The sequence below is a fragment of the Chrysoperla carnea genome, chromosome 4, assembly GCF_905475395.1.
Source record: "Chrysoperla carnea chromosome 4, inChrCarn1.1, whole genome shotgun sequence".
Lineage (NCBI taxonomy): Eukaryota > Metazoa > Arthropoda > Insecta > Neuroptera > Chrysopidae > Chrysoperla > Chrysoperla carnea.
In genome coordinates, this window is record NC_058340.1 from 10,286,947 (window position 1) to 10,302,214 (window position 15,268).

At 28.0% G+C, this 15,268-nt stretch overlaps 1 protein-coding gene across 1 annotated transcript in view; it reads right to left on the reverse strand.

Annotated features, from left to right (window-relative positions):
* Positions 1–15,268, reverse strand: part of LOC123298541 (transcription factor collier-like) — a 100,961-nt gene that overhangs the window by 35,711 nt on the left and 49,982 nt on the right. The gene's annotated exons all lie outside the window — the stretch shown is intronic.

The window sequence follows — 15,268 nt, forward strand, 5'->3', positions numbered from 1 at the left end:
CTCATTTATGATAAGGAAAATTTCAAAGTAAATTTATTTTTTTTATTAGTTTTCCCGTACTGGTTAAGGTCAATTTTTTACCGATATTCAAATATGTCGTTGCGGCTTAAATAATCCCCTTTGTATTCAGTCAAAAGATCTCTATTTAATGTGTGAAATTTTAATAGGTAAAATAATCCCTCATAAATATGCAATCATGTAGTGGGTCGTGAATGTGTTCATTTCGACGATTATACCTGAGATTTTTGTTTTTATACTAGTCGTTGATGCATCGTAAAAGAACGATTACTATTTAACGTTACCTGTTAACGCATTGAAACACGATCCCTTTTGAGAAATATTGAATAGTTCTAAAAGTTTGAACATATCAAAATAATTTGACATGCCCGTATTGCAACATTTGAAGAACACGTAGGGGGATCGTTTTGGGACACCCTCCACTAACAAAAGTTCCAAATTATCGTCCATGCCTTCTTAGTATTTAGTGGGATCTTGCAGTGGGCTGTAGGACACTGCAAGGGTAAACAGAGGAATGGTTTAGATTGAGAGATAAATTTATCAATTAAACGCCATCCAAGTGAAAAACCGAAAAAAGGTAGAATAATATTTTTTGAATTTGTGAGGGCAAATGTTTGTGTTAGTAAAATCGACGTTTTATCGTAAGCAAAGTTGTAGCGAATAACTTTTATAATAATTTAAATATTGAGTAGTAAAAAGTTTTCCAATAGGTAATACCGTTTTTCTCATTCTTCAGCATTTAACACAATTAATAATTATATAATCAGATTATTTGAAATTGTTTAGAATAAAATCGAGTAATGCATTTTTGACATTCCCAAAAATAGTCAAATCATATTTTATGACAAATAACATAACTAGACATCACATTTTATGCTTTAATAACTAAATAATTATATTACTCACCATCACGATATACACGTTCTATCAAACAAAGGGTAGAATGCTGTACCAGAGATCAAAAATTAATAATAATAATAATAATTATTAAACATAAACGGGGTACCGCAAATAGGTCCATAGTACTTAAGCCAAGGTATCTTTTGTTTCTCGTTAAGAAAAACCTGTCACTCGAAATTGATATATTTCCGGGTAACCGATGCTATTTTAACCAAATGAAGCTTTAGGGTTCTGCCTAGGCCAGACACCACACAGAAAGCTCACAAATTCTAGGCCGGGATATCTTCAAGGATTTGAGGACTGGCGGCCTGTAGGTATTTGAAGGTGAAAATATCATTAACGGAGTCTTCATCGTCCTACACACAGGCCCTAATAGAATCATCAGAGATCCCTATGAATCCCTATGATCCCTTCAATCCGTAAATTACGGAACTAATTATCTAATAGCAAGATGGACAGGCCTAAGTGAAAAAGAAGTTTGAACTCATTCGAATATACTTAGGATCACCCCCCTTGATTATAGGTCTCATCAATGTGTATGTAACCATTGCAGTTCACTCTTGGGAACATACAAGATACGTAAATTTCTTTAAGAAGTTCCCTGAGCATCTAGTATAATCTTCAACTGGCATTTTTATTGGTCGAGGTGGAAGTAAGTTTTTTCCACGATTGTTGCACTAACCTCAACATTATAACCCACAACCGAGAAGAAATAAATTGTAAAATTTAGTACATACCACCTCATTATTTTACATTATGTTTAAAACTGAAATGTGGCATTACAAAATATCCATCAATAAGCAGTGATTTAGGTGGAATGTGACTTAAAACACACTAATTTTGAAACACTAAAAAATGTTATTACTATTTTACTTGAGTGCAAATGAACATGGATTACCATTATCTCGATTGATTCTTTCTTTCTAGTAAGTAAATTTAGATATCACATTTAAATATCAGTCGACAAACTAAATAATTCAAAATAAATTTGGTCCGGGGTTCTATGTATACCACGCGTTACCCTATTATTCAAAACATGTTTAGGAATGTATCTATCTATACAATATTATATTTTTTTGATTTTGTATTTTATGTTTTTGTCTGCAATAATTCACTGTTTAAGAAGTGATATATTACGCTTAATAACAAATAATTACATAGCTGATAATAGATAATATTTATGTATGTACTGGACTAATAATTAACGTCTATTTAGAAATTAATTAAATGCTTTGTAGAATTGAAATTCATTGATCTAAAGATAAAACTTTCAAGTTGTAAATTTTGACAATTAGAGAAAATCTTCAATGTTAACGTGAAAGTATATTTAAGATACACCTCAAAAAACTTTATATAAGGTCCATGATATTTTCGTTTTCTAAATAAATAAAAAATTATATCATTCTCAAACATGAAGATCGAAGTACCTATTACTGGAAACTGTCACATTCTACTATTCTCAGATATTCAACGAGCACGATATTGGTAACACTCATGGGCGCAGCAAGGAGAGGGTAGATCATCATTGATTTTGTTCACTAAGTATGTGTTTATGCCTAAATACTGTTAACTTTAAGAAACTTTTGCTTCAAAAATTTCATATTTGCCCCCGCCTGGACGAAAAATTCCTATCTTACCTCCCCCGTCTTTTAGGCTAAAGGGTGAGTACATCCATGGTTGGACTTTGAAGGCTAGAGTATAAAGATTAAGGAAAATATCCTTCAATGTTTATAGTACTTACGATAACATCAAGATGATGAACAAGAATAACTGCAAAGGATAATTACACCCTGTATACAGAACTAGTTTCCAGTTTGTGGCGCTTAAAAATATTGATACTACTATCAAAAGTTCGGTATATATATGTTCATAAAATCATATAATTAGCCCATTTCCGTCTGATATCAATCGTAAGTAAGCAATGTAGGTCAATTTTGACATAGGTCGTTAGATAATTAATATATATTAAAGATAGAGAGTTGAAAATTTGTGGGTTGCTTCACCTGTTGAATCTCGTAAAACATTTTCGAGAAACAAAAAAAAATGTGTTGTGTAATTATTTCGAAAAATAAAACAAATAGCGGCCTTTTTTTCTAATATGTTAAAAATAATGCAAACATTGATATTCAACACTATCTATACAGGATACTTCGCAATTAACTCAGTCAATTGTTTATTTTAACGTGTTTTTAATATTATTTTCAGAAATAAAATAAAATAAAATTTTTTATAAATTAAATAGAAACTACATGAATGTGTGTGAAATCTCTCAACTTAGGTTGAATATTTTAATTTAAGTAAATGAAAACATCAAATCAAAGAGATTATAAAAGATGGCAATGAAACTTTTATTTTATTTCTTAATTTATTTTGAATGTAATTTGATTTTAAATACGAGAAATGATTTCAACATTTCACTTACTCTTTTCGAAATAAATAAGAATTTTTTTAATTTTTTTGATAGACAAGATTATTATGAATATCAACAAGTATAGATCAACTTAGTCTATTGCATATAATAAATGACACAAAAAGTAGTCAGACAACGTGATCTATATGTGTATATATTGTATATCTATATCTATAGTACAGTAAAAGATGTTACAAACATCGATTATTAAAAGAAAATGAAAGAAAGAAACCGCACGCATTTTGCTAAAACCTCATGGAATGTGTTTCTTGGATGTCAAATATCGCAAGTAAGGCATGAGGTAGTGGTGTAAATGTTTCTACCTGTTAATAAACAATAATTTTTATACCATGTAGGAAATATACATAGTATATTAAGTTTAGTCCAAAGTTTGTAACGCCTAAAAATATTCATGCTACGAAAAAAATTTTGGTATAGGTGTTCATAGAATCACCTAATTAGTCCATTTCCGGATGTCCGCCCGTCCGTCCGTCCGTCTGTGGACACGATAACTCAAAAACGAAAAGAGATATCAAGATGAAATTTGTATAGCGTACTCAGGACCTAAAAACTGAGGTCAAGTTCGTAAATGAGCAATATGGGTCAATTGGGTCTTGGGTCCGTAGGACCCATCTTGTAAACCGTTAGAGATAGAGCAAAAGTTTAAATGTAAAAAATGTTCTTTATAAAAAAATAAACAACTTTTGTTTGAAAATTTTTTTTGTAAACATCACTGTTTACCCACGAGGGCGGTTATTAGGTGCACATTTTATAGCATGCATTAATATGGGAATATCAGTGTGTGTGTGTAGCTATTTAAAAGTGAATATCTTTTTTTATTAACGTGACGTCAAAAAACAAACGATTGCGTCATCAACGCTGTCTATACATGGTATTTCAACAAATAACTCAGTCAATTGTTTGTTTTCACTTGTTTTATTAAATGAAACGATCAATGTGAAAGTTCACTTAAAAAGTTAGTAATTAGGCAACTTTTATGACGTAAATGTTAAGTGTTTGTCTAATAATCGAAAACAATTATTCATGTATAACGTATACGTAATTCAAGTTGTCTATTTATTAATTTCGTAAGTCAACTTTAACATTCACCGTTTCATTGAATTAACAATTTATTGTTTATTAACAAATACAAACATTTGCACCACTATCTCATGCCTTAATAATGATATTTGATATCTAAGAAAAACATTCCAAGAGGTTTTAGCAAAATGCAAGCGGTTTCTTTCATTTTCCTTTATTTGTAACATTTTTAACTGTACTATTAGTGAAAATGTGAATATTCAAGCATTATAATAATTCTATCGCATTGTTGTCATGAATGAATACAACATGGTTTTTTATGAGTGGCATTTTAAATTATCTGTTCAAATTGTCGATGTCGATGACGATGATCATGAACCATACGCGATGAATTCTAAATAATTCTAGCGAATCCATAAATATATCTATAACATAATAGAGATTGATTGTCAAATTCGTCAATGTTTGGTTTGACTATGTTATGCGTTACTATTTTTCTTGGATGTGCCTACAATAAATACTCAAATGCTTGTACTAGCTTTATTTCAACCTTTTCATGGAAATTGAAAGTTGGCAGCATTGGAAACAAGATCATAAGTTCCTTCAGTTAAAAATATATGAACATTACAGCAAAGCTGCTTTGTATTATTTAATAAAAAATGATAACTCTTTGTAAAAATGGATGAAAAGCCCGTGATGTAAATATTATTTTATTTCATGATTAGAAATACGACAAAAATTCGTTTGACTTTTTAAACGGATTAAAGTTAAAATAATTTAGAGTTTCTAAAATTTTCGCAAAATGAATTTTCTTGCAATTTCTTAAAATGATAAAGGTGCCGAGACCAAGTATACCTAGACCAAGTAGACAGCATATATGCAATCAATAAAGTTCTTATGCTATAAGGCTATAAACGAAGTGATGGATTTGATTTTGCACTATCAACTTTATAAATAATGTTTATCTAGTCTATAAATTCAGCCATTGTTTACCATAGGTATGTTTAGTTCAAAAATTTTACGTCTATATACAAACTAGAGCACATTTGAGAGGTTTCTAATATGCAAAACTATTTTGAGGTTTTTAGTTTTCATCAAATTTCGTACAAATAAACATTCATGAAAAGTTTTGAAGAGTTTTTAAATTTTTAACACTTTGTGTATTACAAACGAAAATTCGTAGGGCAGGAACTGCGTTAGCTAAGCGAATTCCCTCTTAAGAGAATGAAAAATAACACATTTATGAGAATTCTTGAAAATTAAAAATCGAATATTGCATTTTGAATTTTTCAAGAATTTTTATTTCGAAAACTAAGCATCTAGAGAAAAAATTAAAAAAAAGAGTATTTGTTTGCTTAAAATTGATCAAAAAATGCAAAAATATTTAAATTTTGAAAAAATTCGAAATTTTGTACTTTTTGCGCTCCTCCAGCTTTTGTTTATCTGTCGATTTTTCTCAAAAACGAACTTGTCCTTGCAAATTTCAAAACTCATCCTGATACCAAATTTTATTCAAATCGGACTTAAATTGCGGCCGCTAAACAGAGAACAGACACATAAACGATGATCATTTTAAACATCTATAAGGTAGGATCCATGAATATTTGAAGAAAATTTTTAAAATTCCATCATCAGTACAAAAGCAATAGCTTCCATTTCCTTCGGAGGCAATTCGCTTAGCAGTGTTAAAATAAAATTTAAAACCTTAAAATCAAAACAAAAAACATTAAGACGAAATTATACTGAGAATCGGAATTTTTTCTTATGGTTTTTCGTTTCCAATTAATTTAAAAACATGAAATGTTTCTCGAATAATTGGACTATTAATAAAACTAAATACAGAGATTGTGTGGCGTTCATATGATTTTTCCTTTTTTTTTTTTTGGTTATACAAAATTGAGTTCAATGAAAATTTGACATAAATAAACCATTTTGTATGCTTTATTTACGTGTCTGTTATATTAAATTTTATTGTCTAATTCATAACCAAGTTTTTGAAATAAATTTAGTGCAAATAATGTTTTGTAAAATTTTTAAAAGCGTTTGGGTACTTTTGTAATTGTAAAAAAAAAACTGTTTTGTAATATCTTTACTGATAGAGCTTAACATTGGTGCTTGGTGAACAAATTGCTCATGAACAAATTTTACGACTATTAATACTATTCTATATACATAAAAACAATTTTTGTGAAAATTGAAAATTAGTTTAAATAATTTGCTTGATATTACTACGTCACTCTTAATTAAGTTTTCAACCACTTGTGGACTTAAATAATATAAAATTTTCTGGATATACAAATTGAGGCGATATAAAGCAACTAAAAGGCGATATAAAGCTGAAATGTGAACTAGTAAGTACAAAATCATTTTAAAAAGTCTCTACATACATTTTCATAATGAACATTCTCATGACGAACAGTCGCAAAGTAGCCAATTTGAAGACTTTGGTATCATTAACATTTAAAAAAATTATTAATATTATAAATTTTAATTCATATCTACAGTTCTACAGTTAATATTAAACAAATTGCTTTTAAATTAAACAGACCTATTCAAAAAATAATAAATGAAATCAATAAATGAAGTTTAAATGAAGTGTAGTATTAAAACACCCACAAAAATAGTTATAAAAAGAGAGTAGACAAAAAGTAACATATCAAAAAATACAGGCATTTATCGTATTCATTAAAATAAAAAACCAGAACTGTGTGTTTATCAAAAATAAATCATATACAAAGAAATTAAATAAGATTGAATCGAGTCGAATGTATAAATGGTTCTGTACATCATTAAAAAATGTACGATCAAATTTCATTTCACAATTTATAATTAAACTTTTAAGAAACAACAGTGGGTCGGCCCTATTTTCGGATATGCGCTTTAGTGTTTTCAACTCTCGATAGAAAATTGTGTTTCTTTGCTTTTTTTAAAAATTTTATCTGTCATTGGAAGGTGATCTTATCCTTTTTTGTAAATGTGATATGTTGAGAAAGTGCAACCTCTGGGAAGCGTAAAAATTTAAGTATGTTCAGTAAATTTGTTTTTAAAACTTGTAAAATTCTAGAACACTTGCATGTTTACAAAAACATAAAATATTTGTTTTTATTTTAATCTGAAGTTGAACTTAGTCTAAATCAATTCTGAAAATTTTAGGGAGTTACCCGATTATTGACATAAATTATTGGCTTCTAAAGTAGGCTTATTTAACACTGGTATTGTCGGGAAACGGTAGATGAATAATATGTTTAGATAGATTTATCTAAAACTAGTCGGTGAAAATTGAGAATAGCTATTTAAATTAAAGTTAAAACCTGAATTAATTTTTGAAAAAAAAAATACGTTGTTTCAGACTAATTAAGGATATATGAGCACGGTACTGGTGACACAAATTAAAGAATATATATATTTTCAATTTTTATGGTGAATTATGATATACCTTGATAATCTAAATCGAAAAGTAGCAATAAAATGTTTCGATATCTGGAGTAATCAAAATATGGAATTTTTTTTTAAATTATTCAGCTTTCGATATTTCAAAAACAAAAGAAAATATCGAAAAATCCTATTCAAATTTTTCATCTACATTCATGTAGTTATAACAAAATTCATCATTAAAGATACAAATAATTTCATCCATAACCTTAAACTTGCCTTAGAGATCGTGCCACCTTAAATTAATGAATACTTTTGGTACGTATCCCCAAAAACATAAATATTACATGCACAATATAATATGGTACAATATCAAAATATATGTAGTTGCTGAAACATGTATATTATAATATGAATGGGAAATACTCAATGATTGGGGGCGTTTTAACGGCGGTAGAAGTGATCAAATAACACGTGATTGCCACGTGTACAAGCGAATGGTGGTCTTGATTGCCTACAATGTAAGTGTGCCACGTTATAGGAAATACTCATTACTCATTACAATGTTATCATAAGCTGATTACTCCATCAGTAAACATACGTATACACATTCATTTAAGAAAAATAAATGCATATAATGTATATGAAAATCTGTTCATGTTTCTCAGAAACTTTATTTACGTATCAATTCTTTTTCCCCTTATTATTTGATGTAATATTCTGTCAATTTTATGAAGTTAATCAGAAAATATGATTCCAAAATTATAATTTGGCACATGTCAGTCAGGCATTATCATCATTTATATTTATTTCTAGTTAAATTTTTAACAGTTCTTATTGTCCATATTTTTTTGTGGATAAAATAAGTGTGATAAGTGTAGATGGGAATAAAAATAAGCAATTTTAAAACACTTCTATCACAATTTTTTTTTTCATTTAACGTAAAACGAGCACCAAGACAAGTTTAGACCTGTGGTTGAAATTATTTGTACCTTATTTTAAACTTTGATGATGAATTTTGTTTTTGAACTTCATGAATGTAGACGTAAGAATAAAATTTTTCCATGTCTGTCTTGATTTTCAAAATATCGAAAGCTAAATAATTAAACAAAATTTTCATATTTTGAAAATTACTTTAGATATCGAAAAGGTTTTTCGTAATTTTTCTCTTATACTGTCTAGTTATAACATAATCCATCATAAAAATTGAAAATATACATTTTTTTAATTTGTGTCCCCACTACCGTGCTCATATATCCTTAATTAGTCAGGCACAACGGGTTTATTTTGTTTTCAATAATTTATTAAGGTTTTTACTTTTTAAATAGTTTTTTATTCATGTTTAAATAATCGGGCCATCCTCCTAAAATTTTAAGAATTAAACTTAACCCAACTTCATATAAAAAAAATCAAGCCCTTTATCCAAAATTACCCTAGCGTTCGTACATCCTTAATATACATCAGCTCTCTGCCTCAACCTTAATTTTGACAGACAAAAAAGACAATAAATAACACTATTTCTAAAGCAATTCAAAAATTATAACTAGATTTTCAGGCCTATACGGTCGACACTTCAGTTACGAAATCACCATTTCATAAACATTTCTAGTTGAGTAGTAGGTATAGTAATAATTATTATTTTAAATTGTAGTGAAGTTGTAATGGAGATTATTATCTACAGCATTCTTAAATTACCAAACTTATGAATATTTAAATAAAATAATTTAGAAAAATAAAAATTATGATTATAACAATTATATAAATAAACTGTAGTGGCATTATGTTAGTGTATACCGCATCATAAACATGTTACAAAAGACTAATAACTTAAGTATATTTTTGTTGTATTTATGAGTAGGCCAATTAACTTATACGCTACACGTAAGGTTGTTGTCTCGCTATGGGCATATCAATAGAAAATTCGAATTAGGTGTTCACTTATTAAGAATATTATTATACATTTACCATTAAAATTTGAAATCAATTGACTGTCTCTAACTCGAGATAAAATCAATTAAAGTTCGGATAATTAACATAGTGAGCATGGGAAAGTTTGTGTTTTTAACAAATTTTTTAATTTTAGAAACAAAATTAGATTTGATATATTTTCAAAAAACTAACTGAACATTCTTGTTTTGAGTTTAAAATAAAAATACCAAAATTATTGACCGCTTGTATAACAGAAACAATTATATTTAGAGTATAAGTAGTAGAAGAGAGATGTTTATTTTATACAGAATGACAAATGTTTATTATTATTATTTATCATACAGAATACATACAGTACAGTACAGTATATATAGTATGTGTGCTAAGCACGTGCCAAGGATGTGTAGGTATACATACATATTATTGCTGTACATATAATAATATAAGTAGTACAGAATATTTAACAATATTTTACGGAGACAACAGCCTTAAGCTATGCGGGGATTAATTTCAATAAATTGTTTAAAATTTCAATAAAATGTTAAATTATGTAAATTTTTTATTTATTTTTGCTAATTTGAATATTTTTCCACTATATCATAAAATTAATTAATATTTTAGCAAATAATTAAATGATACGATATTAAATTATTGTAAATTTATTTATAAACAAAATAATTAGATTATATTTTTATTGGTTAATAAAATGTCAACACACGTGTTAATAAAATGCAAATAAACGGGTCATAATGAGTAAATTTTATTGCAAATGTTTTAAGGGCCTTGTTTAAATTTGATATCGTTTACCATTTCCGATATTCTATTTTAATCTTTTGTAAAATGGATCAATTGTTAGAGAACATTATCTTTACTGGAATTTATGTATGTGCTCGTTACACAAATATTTCATTGGAGAAACAAAAACGAAATACTCCTAGTTGCCCAAATATTTCGACAAGACAATTTTGGACATAATGAAATCAAAAGACTGAATTAACACCTGTTTCCAAGTTCAGTAAAATTACTAATTGTGCCTATTAATTTTGTAGTAAAATTTCACATTATTTTTGTAGTAACTTCTCAAACTGTAATAGGATGGTCCCAAATTTAAATTAAAAACTATAGTGAGATTTACTCAATCAATCTAGAAATTTTTATCGTTTTTGATTTTGCGATATTTGCTTGGTTTTTCGAAATTTCGAAAGCTAGTTAAGAAGAAATAGTCAAACATTATGTTTAATTTTCAATATTTTGAAAATTACTTTAGATATCGAAAAATTTTATTTATTTTAATATAATTTAATTTAATTTAATTTTATTTAATTCACGATCAAAATTAAACTTGTTATATTATTTTTTTAAATTTGTGTTTCCCATTACCGTTCTCATACATCCTCAATTAGTCGGGCGCAACGTGTATTTTTTTTTTCAATAATTTATTAAGGTTTTAACTTAAATTAAAATAGTTTTTTTTTTTAATTTCCACCGATTTTTTTAGCACCCATCTACCGTTTTACCATAAATGTTAAATATATCAAGTTTTTAAGTCATTAATTTATTGAAATAAATTTTAAATTGCTTTGATGCTCGTTCATCCTTAAAGAAAAAACAAGTGTTCAGGAAAAATTCCATTCTCACTTTGCAGTGAGTAATTTTGTCTTGAATTTGAGTACAACAGTTCGTATGATCTGCTACAAATAAAAAACTAATTACTTAAGTGAAAATTGAGTAAAATTATAAACATTTCTTGAAAAAAATAAATAATCGACATAACAATATAAAGATGGTATAAGTTAATGTAGTGAAAACGAGGTAAATTTAAAACATGTTTAAATTTTAAAATTAAATTCTAGTCAATCATCTTGCAAAACTGAGAACGATGGATGCAAGAACATAAGATACAAGTACTTGTATAGAATGTAGTCCAAAATACAGTACAATAAGTACCTAGTAGTAGTAGGTAGGTAGTATGAGAAAATAAAATTTAATTTTATATTGAATCATATCTTGTTGTATATATATTGTGCAAGTACAAGAACAAGAACAAGAACAAGTAGAATAGATTGTGTGTAACTATATACTCAAAAACGAAAAAGCTTTTTCTATAAAGCAGTGGGGTGTATCATGCATTGTGCGAATATACAATATGGTTAAAATCAATATGAAATATTGTATCCAAACTAATCCATCGGACCGACTGTTGTTTATTGTGTTAATCAGCTAAATATATACAAATCTAGATAATTTCCCGTTCCGAAATTACGTAGATGTAGGGCGAAGTTGGAATATTTCTGGCAGCAAATAAATCAGATTTTATTACTAGTACAGTCAAAGATATAACAAATTAAGGAACATGAAATAAACCGTCCACTTTTTGCCAAAAACGGGAGATTTTAAAAATTGATTTTTGTGTGTGCATATTTTCAAAGATTAGACCCTTCAGAAAATGTCTTTGAACGGATTTTTCAAAATTCGAATAATTTTTAATCAAAGTAGCAGTTCGGTTGGTAGAAAAAACTTTGCAAAACATTGCATATGAAGTAGAAGAAGGTCCAATGTATCGATCTGGGATCGCCGATTAATCAAAGGTGATTATAAAATATCATTATCCGAGTTACTCTGCCGGAATTGTCTCTCAAACTTAAAACACATTTTTCTTGAAACAGTATTTTTCTAGATGGTTTTCATGATATTTCAAGTTCTACTCGGCTGATTCCTTGAAAATTTGATAGGAATCTTCTTATTCTCGACCGATTCCTTTGAAATTTGATAAAGGAATTGATAAGATTCTTTTGAATTTTTTAAATTTTAGTAAACCATACAATATCATTTAATTCATATAGAAATAGGATTTGGTCTATTTTAAGGGCTGTAATTCCGCAACGAATAGTTTAAGAACATTCACCCGATTTGGATGCTCCAGGTGACATGTCGTCCTATATCTACGATTTCGTGAGGTTATAGCTAAAAACTTATGGTTTAAAGTTTAAGAGGCTTGTCTATTAAAGTTTTTGGTTCAGTTTGTGAACCAAACCTTTGTCACATAAAAATGTAATTTAAATAGTTCCAAAATAACAGTTAAGTACTCCTAAATGGTGCCTGCTTTATACTTGAAAGTAGTGCATGCTATGTGCTTGAAAGAAATATACTAAGCCTTTCTAAATAATTTAGAAGCTGAAATAATAAACGACAAGGGTGATAGTTCAAAGAGCGCAACATACTTGGCCTCAGGCATCTAAGAGAGTATCGACACTAACGAATTAGCCCGCCCACCTATCTACTGTTTGCTGTGTTTTTAATTTCTGCAAATTCTTTCAATAACTTCCAGTGATTCTTAGCCACCAAACCTAGCGGTTTCTAGACTTTCTATTTACCTCTCTTTATAACTGATCCAACATTAAAAGTTTAAGTAAAAATTTATGAGTTTCGATATTTGAGCAGACCACTCGGTTTTATCACGTAGTATACGAAGTTGTTCGGTGTGATTGTATAACATGTATGTGTATATGTCTTGAAACCGAATAAAATTTGTATGGGATGAGTAGAATGAGTGAATTATTTTAGAATAGCATATAACAACTGTGTTTATTTCATATTATTTTTTACCCTCTCTCGTCTTGCGAAATCTAGTTGAACGAATTCTATAAAATATTCTATATAATGACATGTATTATACATTTATTTAAATTTTACTTTATTCCAATTGAAATTAAATTCTGAAAATTATAACCAGAAATTTTAGTGAAACTTTATGAAATTAAATATGAGCAAAAACATAACGATATAATTAAAAAACATTAATCAGACTGATTCATGCAATCTGTTTTTATGGCTACAAATTTTTTTATTTCTAGAAAAACTTTTCCAACTCCGAGGGAATGGAATAGATAGAACACGATCCTTGAAGCAAAAATTAAATATGATTTTTAGTTTTTATTATGAAAGTTGGTCTAATTATATGGATTCCTATGAGGAAGATAGACTAAAGCTATGTTAGTTCAGTTGTATTAACATTTTTGAGCCGTGAATGAATCCGGTACGATGATTTTCTGAAGTACATTTTTCATTTGAATAAAACTGGATTTTTAACGAAAAACTTTAATATCTCAAAAACTACTTGATAGTTTTAGTCAAAAATTGTGGTTATTTAAGAAACAAACAGATATTTTTTCCAGAATTATCTATTAAATTGGACTCTCTTTGGAGAAATAAGAATAAAAAATAAAAAGGACGGTTTTTCACTATCCTCGGAAATTTTGTATGTTAAAAATGGCTGACATAAAAGTTTTAGATTTTTGTATGATCTAGAGCTTTTCTACTGAACACATTTTATTTTGACCGCAACTTCAGAAAACGCAATTATACAAATTCCCACCCCTTTTTCACCTTATAGCCTCCTTCACCATTTCCAATTGTAAAACTGTTGAATGTTAATATATCTGTTCTAATTATGTTAATATATCTTGTCTAATGGTAATTATTTATTTTATGATTGGTTTTTAGAGAAAATCTATTACCGGTTGAGTTTCATGTCATTACCTAATTAGATTTATCGATCTAACGGTCAGTTTTCTGAAGTGTCACTAGGAAAAAAACAATTTTTTTCTTAGCATCAATGATAATATCCGGCTTTAACTCGATTGAAAGATAAAGAAAATATCAAATATACGCCATAAAATTATTTATCCTTCATAACGGAAACAAATTATATTAAAAGATATAATACTTGACAATTACATGACCTTGTCTTCAATTTCAATGACATTTTATGTTTTGATTCTTAAATTTTTTTGGTCATATTCATTAACCGCACTGATAAGTTAATTAATTAAAACTGTTTTACCACACTTACATTGAAAAGAAAGACAATAGGCAAACTTTATTTAGAACCTATTAAACCTATAAAACGTCCTGGAGAGTACTTGTTATAAAATGATATAAATAAGTTGCCAAAGTCACGGCTCTAACAAGCTTCCTAAGATACAAACGTGAGTACGATCAGACAAGTTCATATCAAGTAAGTTCAGTATGAATAAAAATTTTGATTATTTTAAGAGTATACTATTCCAGCCGTTTTTGGCAGCAAAACACATCGATATGGATATGAGCCATTTAACCGATATATTGCAGATGATGAAATTTTCTAAATCTCTTTTCTAAATCTGAATTTTTGTAAACTTGACCGTTAAATGCAAAATTGAGCTTGCGTCAGTGGTAATAAATTTAGTGGTAAAAAAAAGCTTCCATTTACTATTGATTAAAGGCAATATTACTACATAAGTGATAAAAATCATAGAGGTTTTAAACAGAAAACAAAAAAAAACTTTTGAGTGGAAACTGAAAATATTAAAATATTTTTTTATCGCGAGATAATAATTTAATACACAAAATTTGTAAAAAATTACTACAAACCTCATTTAATAAATAATCTTTTAATGAATAAGAGGATAATTATTTTCTCTAGTCAGTGATGCCCACTTTGGCTTTGCACTAATTGTTCAATATAAGTACAATAAGATGTAAGATTAAAAATATTGCAGAGTTCTTTAATGCGACTAGTGCATATCATCGTTTTTTTTAAATTTTTTAAACTTTTTG